The following is a 12057-nucleotide window of genomic DNA, read 5'->3' as shown; positions in this document are numbered from 1 at the left end:
CAAGTGGCACCCCCTCGCCCTTGCCGTGGCGTGGAATGATGGCGATGTGGAATGATTGTGAGAACAATGGAATGTCCCTGGTGCGCAGGCATCCGGGACGGTTTTTGTGGGGCGTGTGGGGTGGGTCCTAGCACGGGAGGTGTAGGTGGTGTGAGAACTGGACAGTTTCTTGGGAATCTCTAGTTTTCAAACAGCCTGCACGAGTGCTCAGTTGCAGCTCAGAGGGCTCACCGTCAGCCTGGGGAGAGGCTCTTGTGACTTAGAGAAGCGGAATGGCAGAATCTGTACTCAGCTCCCAAGCAAGCTTCCAAGGGCTTCCTGCGGACCCCCCACTTTTGAGCAGCCCTTGGCCCTTGAACCTGACGGTGGGAACTCATTGCAGAGACCTCTCGAGTAGTAGTATCAGTCCGAATTGCCCATTTATTTCAGCATTGATGGTGGTCGGTGATACCTCTCCCAGCTGATTGGCCTCACGTTATCCCCTCCCTCCATCTCAGCCCCGGAATTAACACCAAGGGACGTGGTCCTTTGCCTCTTTCTTCGTGGCTTGTCTGGAGTCTTTCATTCCACATAAGAGGGGGCTTGTTATGTCTCATTGCTATGGTCAGAGTCTTCATCTGACCCCTCTAAAAGTTGGGTAAAGTTATTTAGCAACAAATTCTATTGGAAAGTTTTTCTCCTCCTCCTCCTTCTTCTCTCTGAAGAGCTGAGGGCAGTTTTTTGAAACAGAAAATTCTTTTTCTTGTCAAAAACAAGCAAGTTTGCTGCCTGGTGGAAGGTGATGGTTGAACTTCCATGCTTGCGAAAGCTTTCTGGGCAGGATCTGAAGCCGTGCCCCAACCTGCCAGTCTGTCCGCAGCTTAGGACCCTTCCGAACAGTCAGGGAAACCACCGGGGGCCTTCCAGTGACATGGTGTAGGAGTCCGGTCATAATAACTAATAGTTACTGAGGACCTGCTGCGTACCAGGAAAAACCTGGTCACGGAGTTTACCACGTTTCATGTTCACCAGCAGCACAAGGTGGCACTGTCTTATACGGAGATGGAGGAGACTGAGTCCCTAGTCACACAGCCTCTGACGAATGACAAAGCTGGGAGAGGAACTCATTTCTCTTTAACCTGCAGTCCAAGTTTGCTCCATGCCAGGTTTGTACCCTGCCTGCTCGCTCCTGCTGGGTCCACAAAACAGCACGGATTTCAGCATCGCAACATTTTAAACACTGACTCTCCCTAAACCCATTTTTTTTAAAAAGTAGACAGACAGACAGACATGACTTGGGCCCTTAAAAATGTGGCCCAGCTGGCACATAAACGGGCGTAGGCTGTTTCGAAATTGTTGCTTTAAATTTTGCCAGCGTAGCTTCTGGGCTGGTAGTTTTGTTTGCTTTTTAATATATTTTTGACACTGTTTATTTTCAGAGGAATGCCACCACTTCCTATTGTCACTCCCCCCTGTGGCCAAGCCCAGGGTGCCCAGGGGATCAGCAGGCGCAAGGCCGAACTTCCCAGCGTGAGGTGGGGGTGGGGGAGCACTGGGGTAAAAGGCAGTTTGGTTTTTTTTACACGGACTATCTCAGAAACATGTGCCAACCTGTCTTAATCTGTAGACTGAGACCCGGCGACCTTTCCCACTTGTTTCCGCTTCTTCATTTTTATTGCTACTTCTCTAAACAATGTCTACCATCAGTATAGGGCCAAGCTAACGATTTCTCTTTAGGTCGGCAGGTTGATATTTTTGGTGTCCATCTGTGTCTGATGTAAAGACAGAGGAGGGAAGCCCCAGGTGAAGGGAAGAGCTGGCCTCGTCAGATGTGGGCTCCTTTGCCCATTGTGTTCACTAAGAAAACAAGCCCCGCCCCTCGCAGAGGGTCTGCAATAATACCTCTGCACCAGGGGACTTGAAAGTCAGCCAGGGTTTGAAAATACTGGATTGGGATGATGGTTTTTGTTTTTTTTTTTTTTTTAAACACCTGGCTAACTTAGTATAAAGTGTTTACACTTCATTTTCCTGGCAGTGGATTTTCTGTGTAGGTGGCGGAGGACTTCCTGTGAGTTTTGCAAGCTTCAGGGCAGGGGAGTTGCGATAGGTATCCTCTGTGGTCACAGAGACATGAAGGGCAGTTTCCTAATCCCCGGACTCACCACGTGTGGAGGTGGATGCTGGGTTCTGCACACGGTTTTCTTCTCAGCCCCAGATGGTGGGGCGTGCACAGGTCTGTCAATGAAATTCGATAAGAATGCCCTTTTTAGGAATTCCAAAGATTGAGTCTTGAAAGAAGATCCCCTTCTCCCCAAACGTGTGCTCTGGTCGGAACTGCTGTCTGCAGTACCTCCTGGGCCAGCGGATATTTCCAGCACGACAGCTCCTGAGGAGCCGGAGGCGCTTCCTCTGCCGTGGGTTCTGCAGTTTCAAAGGATGGAGGTTAGGGAGGGAGGAGCTGTGGGCGTGCAGCGCGGAGGGTGGAGGAGGATGGAAACAACAGGTTCAAAATGTATCTCCGTGCCCCCGCAGAGCTCTGGTGTGGGCTGAGAATGCGAAATTTAGGAAGTTCTTCCTGAGCAGAAAGTGGGGTTGGGGAAAAGCTGAGGCGCTGTTTATTTAGATGGTGGTGAGGGCGTGCGTTTGGGGTGCAGATGCGATTATCTGATAGGCTTTACTGAGACAGGGAGAAGGCAGTGTGTGTGGTGTGGGGGATAGTGCGGTTGGGAGGTAGTCTCAGAGTTGGCAAATGGGGGGGGGGTGAGGATCAATTTTGCAATTTCCAACGGTATCCAAGGAGATTTGCGGGTTGTTTATGGAAAGGCATCATGAGCTTTCAAGGTGGAGAGCTGCCTCTCTCTGTGGGGAGGGGGCCATCACGTCACAGTGTGACGAGAGCCCTGGGCTCCCAGGTCAGGTGCCCGGCCCCTGCGTGTGCTGTCACTTTCTCAGCTTCAGCTCCCAGGGCTTTATTCATCTGCCAAAAGAAGACAAGACATTCCACTGGGTGCCAAGTTCTTGGGTTGCTTTCAGCTGCAGAAAACGATGACTCCTTCCTTTGGGCATTTGTCTCATTTCAGAGGTGCTTCAGGCTCAGGCAAAACCAAGTGGCAAAGCCCAGACCGGGGGCGGGGCGTGGGCCTCAGGTGAGAGGTCCTCCTGGGTGAATGGGAACGCGGCAGCCTGCCCCGCCCTCCTCAGCACCCCGCTCCCCCTGCGGGCATCTGGGAGTCTGGCCCCAGCTGCGCTGATGCACAAACACTGACTTCAGTCTTCACCCTGCCTTCAGGTCACTCTGATTGTTTGCAAAACATGTTCTCTCTTTTTTTTTTCCTTTGTCACTTGCCAGGACTTGTTCTCTCTGTGAGTGCAACAGAGACACTTCCTGAGGGATGATGTGGTACTGCAGTGGCTCCTGCGCCCTGACCCCCGGGGGCCCCCTGCTGGGGGGATGAGGATGCTCTGGAACTCAGGGGGCAACTCTTTGACATGAAACTCAAGCAGGTTGCTACACAGCTTACTTCTCTGAAGAACAAAGAAAAAAAAAAGATTTCTACTGACCATTTTCAGATCCTTGTTTTCCATTCGTTTAAGTCCAGCAGTGTGGATAAGATTTTTGGAGATGAGATCGATGCTCAAGATCCTTCCTTTTTTTTTTCTTTTTTAATTTTGATCTGTAAGTGATTTGGCTACTTTGGGGTTTGGCTGTGTTTACCGAAAGTTGACTTGGGAAGCACAGCCATGTGTTCTAAAAGTTACCGTGTATTGACTCCAGATACAGGGGACTTCATGGGCACACGCCCTGAGGCTTCCAGGGCGTGGGGGCCCCTTTGTGATTTGGGACTTTTGTGCAAATTGCTTCCGTCTTCGGCCCAAGGATGGCACGAGAGGATGATCTATAGCTGTAATGTCCAAGTTCAAGGCCTCGTGTGTTTTGCAGTGCAGAGCTACCCTGCTTGTTTTCCTCAAGTTCTGTTTTTCTATCTTTCCAGGCAAATTCCTTTGAACCCGGAAACTCAGGCTGTAGGAAATAGCAGAGAACATTTTGGGGGGACGATTTAAAAACGAAGGTGTGGGGTGGGGGAAAGACTGCTCAGGCAGGAAGGGCAGAGAAACTCACCTGTGTGTCCCCACTCCAGCCAGGCTGGCTGCGCATTGTGTCTCCACCCGGCCCCAGGTGGTCAGGCTATGGCGCCAGGGTAAGTGGGTAACATCATCCAAAGCCTTTGCATCGTCTACCCTGCTTCTCAGCGATAACCATAGACTTCGTCACATTTTCCTTCAGGTTCCAGCCTTCTTAGACTCTGTCAGATAATTCACTTTCAAATTTGGATAATACTCCGGAAAAAAAACTGAGCACCTGAAGCCAGAAATGATGCTAGATATCTAATGGTTCGGAGCACAAATAAAAATTTCTTCTCTGATGGATCCTAAGGAGTAGAAAAAAGCAGGCGGTCCTGGTGAGCCCAGCTACATTGGCCCAGCCCATTCACATTAAAAGTGAATCACACTTTTTCAGCTAGCGTTTCTTACACGTGAAACGCCTCGCTTGGCATTTTATTCAAACCCAATTTTATCTATCACTTACAAAAACAAATTAAAATAAACTCAGTGATGGGGGTAAGAAAGGAAAAGGGAGTCTTCAACTTAGGTCTCCTTCAGTGATCCTGTCCAAAGGACCGAGTTGGAGTACTCTCACAGTTAGAATTCAGAAATGGTAGTGTCCCGGGTGACTAGAGTCCCGTGGCCGGGATAGCATCTTCTCACTGCTCGTGCGTTCTGGCAGGGTCGGAGGCACGTTTATCGAGTGCAGCACCCCGCCTCCCTGTCCGTCCCCCACAGGCGCAGGCGCAGGAACAGAATAGGACAGGAACTGGCAGAACTCTGTGGGAACGGCGAGTTCGGCTTTCGTTTCAGGGGCGGTCTCCACAAGGACAGTGCCCCCTGCATTTGTGTGTGTTTTCAAGGTGCTTGGGGATCATCAGACGGGTGGACCGTATCGCACTGTTGCAGGGGTAGGTGCTCCACAGTCCAGTGCCCCCAAAACCGCCTCTGTGAAGCTGCGTGTGCTCATTCTGTGAGCCAGGACGTCTGACCAGCTGGGCCGCCCCGTTCCCCTTCCGGTCCCGATAACAGACTTGGCCATGCTTTGAAAGTCACTGGGTCTTTTGTGGCTTCTCCACAGTAGTAAAAATACTTGAACTTCAGGAAGCAGGGCCAGCCATCAGATTAGATAACGGAAAAGAATAATGTGACATTATCCTCTCCAATGTATGTTTACCAGTTTAACAGTGTGATTCAGGAAGTAACGGGATCAAAGAGGAGACGGCTGGAGAGGCGGGGACGGTAATAAATGACTTAAAGTTTCCTGATTGGCAGTCACTGCTAGTCATCCTTCTCCTTAATTACAGAAAGAAGGCGGGGAACAGGTATTTTTCTCCCACGCCACCCGAAGCAAATACTTTCAAGGCAGATGCGAGGTGCTATTTTTAAAAAGCATGTCCATCTTCAAAGGCTTAAAGAAATGCAAGTATATAGTCAAAATCTATGGTCCCAAGAAGAAAATGGACCAAGTACATTAAGAGACACTTAAAGGTCAAGAAATGGGGGGGGGGCACCTCACCAGCAGCCCCAGAATTGAGATGAGCTATTTATTTCCCCTCCTGACATTAGAAAAGAAATATATAAAATGGGACTACAGGCCATTTTTCCTTCTCTTCACAAAGATGGGCTGCCCCTGAGGCTGCAGCAAAGAGCGTACCATGGATTCCAAAAGTGCATCGCAAAATTCCGTGGTCCCCGATGTGGCGTGTATCTGCCCAAAGAGGCACCTCTGGGTGGCTCTTCTTCTTTTTTAAGATTTTATTTATTTCGAGAGGGGGGAAGGGAGGCAGAAAGAGAGGACGAGAAACATCAATGTAAGAGAGTAACATTGGTCGGTTGCCTCCTGCATGTGCCCTGACTGGGGACTGAACCGGCAACTTTTTGCTTTGCTGGATGGTGCTCAGCCCACCAAGCCACACTGGTCATAATCATTTGTGATGCATCTGTGTGTACAGGTGTATAGTGCAAATCTACATGCCACGCACACTATAAAAATCCACCTCCGTGGGTACCTCGTGCATTTATCACTGTCTCCTGGTAAACGGCTCCACCATTGATAACATTTTATCCAAATTCCCACCTGCTGCTCTCTAAAGAGTTGTTTCCCTGCGAGTGGCCGTGTTAATTCATTTACGTTATATAGACACAAGTGCTTCTGTACGTGGAGAGGGGCTTTGCACAACTTCGGGAAGCATTGCACCTTCTGGACCAACAATTTCTACCAAAACCAATGAGAAACAATGTGTGGGGCTTGGACTGGATAGCATGGGTGTATGCAGTAGGCATCTATCGGTGGCACTGACACCTTGGTCGACACCAGGAAGGCTTGTCAGTGCTCAGAATCGGGCCCTAACGCTGGTGTGAAGAGATGCGCTCAAAACCACAAAGCCAGACACCTCTCTCCGGGAGCGCGGCCTCCACTTGGACGAGGAGCCCCCGGCGTGTTGCTCCGGGGCACAAGCCTGCCTTGTTAGGAAGTCGGTGAAGCCAAGGGGCCCACCGTACCTCACATAACTCTGTGTACAGTACCAGAGGGTGGAAATGGGGCGGGAAGCACGAACCACCAGACAAGTTACAAATATAGAATGCTCTCTCAATTCCACTTCAGTTAGTCATGGAGGGACAGTGTGAGTTTTATAAACTTATAAGGAATATACAAACAGTTCCCGATTTAAAATAACTTGGAGTAATTTTTAAGTGTGTGAAGAGTATTTTTTTCCCACCCTGTCCATTTAAGCATCTGTGACAGGCAATAAGAAGTGACTGGTGTCTTTATGTGGCCATGCCTGGCGGTCACAACACTGGGGAAGAGTTTCAACAGAATCATCCATTCTGGTCCTGGCTGCGTATCTCAGCTAGTGTGCCATTCCCATATGCCAAGGTTGTGGGTTCGATCCCCAGGCAGGGCACATACAAGAAGCAACCAGTGAATGCATAAACAAGTAGAACAACAAATCCATGTCTGTCTCTCTCTCCCCCTCCCACATTCCTCTCTCTCTAAAATAAATTTTAAAAAACTCACCCATTCTGCTGGAATTTCTCTTCTTCTCCTTTTCCCTCTCTTTTTCTTCCTCCTCCTTTTCTGAGAAACACTAAAAATAAAATAAAATAAAATAAAATAGAAATAGAAATAAATGCAGGCTGAAGGGGGTGTGAGTGGTGTGTGAGAGACACTCTGTGTGCCCCTGGTGAAGAAGTGGACGCAGAACCCCCCTCAACACCCCCCAGAGAAGAAATACCTGCTAGTGTTCTTCCCCCTTTCCTGGATTTTTCTCCCATTAAAACTTCTCTGTCTTCTCCAAATTTGAACGTAGGCTTTGAATATGAGTTTGGAAGAAAGACATTTGGGACAGTTCTAGAGCATATTAGAATAGTTGGATTTCTTTAAAAAGGACACTCTTTTACAAAAACGACAGGGGTGGGAAGCGCCCCTTCCATCTCTCCGACTGGATTCATTTCCTGCTTCCTCGCCGCCGTCCGGGAGGCCGCTCCGTGCCGTGGCTTCAGGTGCACTCCCCAGGCCTTTCTGCGGACCTCAGGCTCCCTGGCGTATTTCCTCCTCCATCTGGGGAGTAGGTACGAGGGCCGCAGACACGGTCATCTCTCCCGACAGAGCCGACAGCTGGTCATCTTCTTTCCTAATGTCGGAGAATAACGTCACTGAGTTCACCTGACAGGCTTCAAGTCTTTCCTTCCTTCAGACACACCTGGGCTGTGAAGATTCTGGGGTTCCAGCGGACCTTGATGTACCTGTGGTTTTCATCCTGACACGTGACCGGGGAGGCCGCCAGGGCCCATTGTGCCACCTGTGGAGAAGGAAAAAGACGCGCAGACACACGGCACAACATAGACGGACCTTGAAGGTGTTACGCTAAGGGCAAAGAGCCAGGTACCAGAGGTCCCAGCACATAGGGTCAGAGGAGGCGAGTTCGTGGAGACAGCAAGCAGATCAGTGACCGCCGAGGGCTGGAGAGCGGCCGGGGGGTCAGGCCGCGGCTTCTCCTGGGGGGAATACCAAAACCCATCAATTTGCACACTTTAGGTGGGTGAACTGTGTGTGAGTTCAGTAATGATGTGTGAAGGAAGGAGAGCATCATAACCCACAGTGAGCAAAGCCCGCAGCCCAGCTGGCCCGGCACTGAGTTTTCCGCGTCAGTTGTAAGCCTGCTTTGTATTCTCCCCATCCAGGGCCCTCCTTTCTTCACTCTCGCTAATTAGCTCTCGAAATTTTTATTTAATAACGGTGCCATTGCAGTGCCCCTCCTTCCGCCTCCTCGGTGCCCCCTTTTCTCTTCCTTTGTCAGTGCTCCGCCCAGCACCGCCTGTTGGATCCCGGGGACGAAAGCCATCCAGTACGTGTTGTCTGGAGGTGACGATTTCTTTTGTTCCCTAATGAAACGTTCACAGACGCGTCCGGTAGCCATTATGACATGTTTCCTGAAACCTCTGGGCTTCCTGCATGTGCGGTAGACGGCGAGGCTCTCCTTGGAGCTGAGTGTTTCCGTGAGCCTGGATCCTACTGTTTTATGTGCCTGACCGAGGGGAGGGTGCAGGCAGTTTCTCCTCCTCCCGGACACTGTTTTCAGTCTTGCCGGGACTCCCGGATTGGTGCCGGCCGTGAACCCTGCTACCCGATCTCGTGAATGGGGCTTGTTAGGGGGGAAGGTTTCTGCAGCTCATCGAGGCTCCCTGGGTCTCCCTGGTCTGTCTCCCCAATGGCACAGCCATTTATATGGCTGCCTTTGCCCCATAGAGTGTGTCCATGGCAGGAGCTGCCGCTTCAGCTGTTTCAACTGAGCGGAGACCCTGGCCGATAAACCTGACAGGTCTCCACCTTGGAATCTGTGCTGGAGAAACGTCCTCAGAGGCTCTGTTTGCCATAACTCAACAAATAAAGAAGGTTTAGTTACCTCCTTAATATCACCTGGATGTTTGACCCTCTTCTGGAAGGTCGAGTTTTGTGGGGTTTTGTCCTTCCTCTGGTCTGAGCAGCACACCTCAGGGAGGAGCAGGGCGAGCCAGGACCCGTGATGTAATGTGTCCTGACGGATGCAGACCTCAAGGGAAGAGGGTCATGAGACGACCTCTAGCCTTTTCCTGCAGGCAGCAGACAGTAGCTGAAACAGAGTGGGTGCAGAGGCAGTGAGCGACACAGACAGACAGACGGACTTTGAAGCCCAGGCTGACAGCTGAACAGTTGTTCCATCGGGTAGTTAGCAGCTCTGGACATCGATCTGTTACGTCTCCAGGTGCCTCCACATGGTCATGTACCAGTGAGGATGATGAGACTGACCCCCTGTCACCATTGGGAATTTAAATAGTGTCTGTGAGACACTGAATATATTGCTGGGCACGTGGAAGATGCTCAGTGAATAGTAACTTTAGGTTAATACAGAGCCCTGGGGTCACGGTCAAACTACATTCACCCAGGAAGGACTCCGAGGGCAGCTGTGGAAAAGACGACGGGGGTCGGGGGCGAGGAGACGCTCGGAATGAGCGAGCCCGATGGCACGATGGTGGCTGTTTTGAAAATCGTTCAGAGAGACCCCAAGCATCCCATGGGGGAAACCCGTGCTGGTCTCTCGGCCCCTTGTACCCCACACCGTCCACCATCTGCTGCAGCGTGGGAGTGGGGGAAGGGACCACCGTGTCTGTATGTCTGTAAGGGAGCTGTGACTGGATAAGGTTGGGAGGGAGGCCAGACCCATCACCTCAGAATTCAGAGGGAGTAATTGCAAGTGGGCCTCACGCCAGAAGGCAGCTCCCCACCTGAGTGTCAGACACCTGGGTGAGGCCCGGGAAGAACTGTAGGAAATGCCCTCTTGTTGGGGTCAGCAGGGCCTTGGTCAGGCCGGGTGTACTCAGGCAGCCGGAGCAGCGCTTTCTCTAAGGTCATGGCGTGAAGGCTCCCCTAGGTTTTTGTCACAGAGTGTCCTGGACAGGCATGAAGGAGAGGACCTCGAAACTTCCTTGCAGTTAGAAGTGTCTGAGGTTTGAGGAAAGCCTCCCAGGAATGGCCAGTTCCCAGGGGGAAATTGACCGACTGCACACGAACTTGTTGCTTATCGCCTAGCAACAAGAGGATGGCCCGGAGGGCTTCTTGCCTGAAGCTGCCTGTTCCTGCATGTCCGAAGGGGTCCCGCAGTGCAGGGTCACCTTGGAAGGTGTACAAGGTGGGAGAGGCCAGGTAACGGGAGGGTAGTGATTCGGAATGAAAGAACAAAACTTCTTGCCCCTCCGTGCACACCTCCCCACCCCGTATTTCAGGAAGTTCCTATGTTAACCCAAAGATAATATCTAGGGGTCTTTCTGTTAGGAAGACTGAGTCTGGAGAATCCCTTCAAAGATGGGGAGGAGCAGCTCCTCCGTAGTCACTGACCTTGGGAGGAAACACGAGCTTTCAGGCCCACTCCTTTCCCAAATTCGCTGGTGCGTTAACCGTGGCCCACACCGTCCCTAACCAGGTTCTCCCTGCCCGCAGAGAGTTCTTGGTTCCAGTCCCTTCCATGTGCCTCTGGTGGGTGCCCGGAGCTCTGGTTCGCGTGGTGGTCTTTCAAGGGGTGGACACTTTTGGTTCCAACAGAGGAAGTCCAATGACTTCAGATTCCAGCCATTAAAATGTATCTTTTTCTGGCTACTCCTGGTCGAATGTGTTTGCCCACATGTTTTCCTTTGTTGCTGAGAAGTGATATGTTGCAAATTCAATTTTCTTTTGTGAACATTTAAGGTACAGGGTTGCCACTTGAACTTTCCTTGACCACACCTACCTGATGGTCAAGGGCACAGTGGCCACGGTTTAGTTGCAAGTTGTCTTCATCCCCACTCAGGATTTCCAGGCAGTGGTTCTGGGCACTTTTGCCCGCTTAGACCATTTACCATGTGTCAGGACATCAAGAAGTGTGACAGCTTCTTCTTGTCTTTCTTTCAACAAAATGGTACTTTACTATATTTTTGAGTGTGTGTGTGCACGCAGGCATATCGTACCAGGTTGATTTTTGTTTTCTTCCTTGGATGTAAGTGCTTTCCCATAAGCCTGCTCTTTCATCCTGGCTGACCGAGATAGAGAAGGCCACCCGATAAGCCCTGATGAGACAGAGCGGGTCTGCCTGCACCTGCCGGGAAGCGCCGGTGCTCCCCACCACTCTGCCTGCTGTGAGCGGTGCCTGTGTTTGGGCCAGTCAGAGCAGCACGGACTTGAGGACGGGGAGGCCAGACTGAAGATGACTTTACAGGGCTCCCCGGCCTAGCCCTGAGCTCCTGCAGAATCACTCACGGCCCCTGGGGATGGGCCGCCTTTCTGTCCCAACTGGGATATTCAACCAACGGGTGGGATTTCCTTGGTTTACCAGGCTGCCCGCCAGCGGGCAGTCCTGCCCCCTGGCAAACCCGTCCGGCCCGGCCCTTAGCTCGTGCCTCTCAGCACCCTCACTGCCAGTCCCCCCATGGGGGCCCCGGGAAGGCTGAGCTTTCTTGTACCTGCCTGCTTATCTGTGGGACCCAGCCGGGCACCTGGCTGATAGGGTGGTGTGTGTGACACTCAGAGGGAGCCTTTCTCACCCACTCACCTGTGGCTAAGTGCTTTGTGGAGGATGCTCAGGGGTTCAATTGACACAGCTGGGGTCCCTGTCCTCCCCACCTTCCCGATGGTGTCTGATGGAGTCAACTCCTCTCCTGGCACGGCCTGGAAACCTGATGGCACGGCGGGCCCTGTGTCTCTGTAGCGCACTTTGGGAGTTGACGTGCGCTTTCCCTGAGGTAGCAGCAGCTTGGGGCGCCTTTATGCGTGACCATGTGCGCCTTTTAGGAAAGGTGCCCCTCGTTGTAGAGGGAGCAGCGGTGTGTCACTAGGGCAACCCAGAAATAACTGTAATGTCCCTCGACCAGTGTGTGTTGTGACTCGAAAGTGTGACCTCATTTGAACATCCGTGAACTCGTTCTATCCTTCAGAAATGATTCAGGATAAAATTGTTTCCA

General features: G+C 51.5%; 1 protein-coding gene across 4 annotated transcripts in view; it reads left to right on the top strand.

The window, feature by feature from the left end:
- The window catches only part of IGF1R (insulin like growth factor 1 receptor), a 231257-nt gene that overhangs the window by 167243 nt on the left and 51957 nt on the right, over window positions 1–12057 (top strand). The gene's annotated exons all lie outside the window — the stretch shown is intronic.

This window comes from Artibeus jamaicensis, unplaced genomic scaffold (genome assembly GCF_021234435.1).
Source record: "Artibeus jamaicensis isolate MK-2021 breed Jamaican fruit bat unplaced genomic scaffold, CSHL_Jam_final scaffold_612, whole genome shotgun sequence".
Lineage (NCBI taxonomy): Eukaryota > Metazoa > Chordata > Mammalia > Chiroptera > Phyllostomidae > Artibeus > Artibeus jamaicensis.
This window is presented reverse-complemented; position numbering and strand designations above follow the sequence as displayed.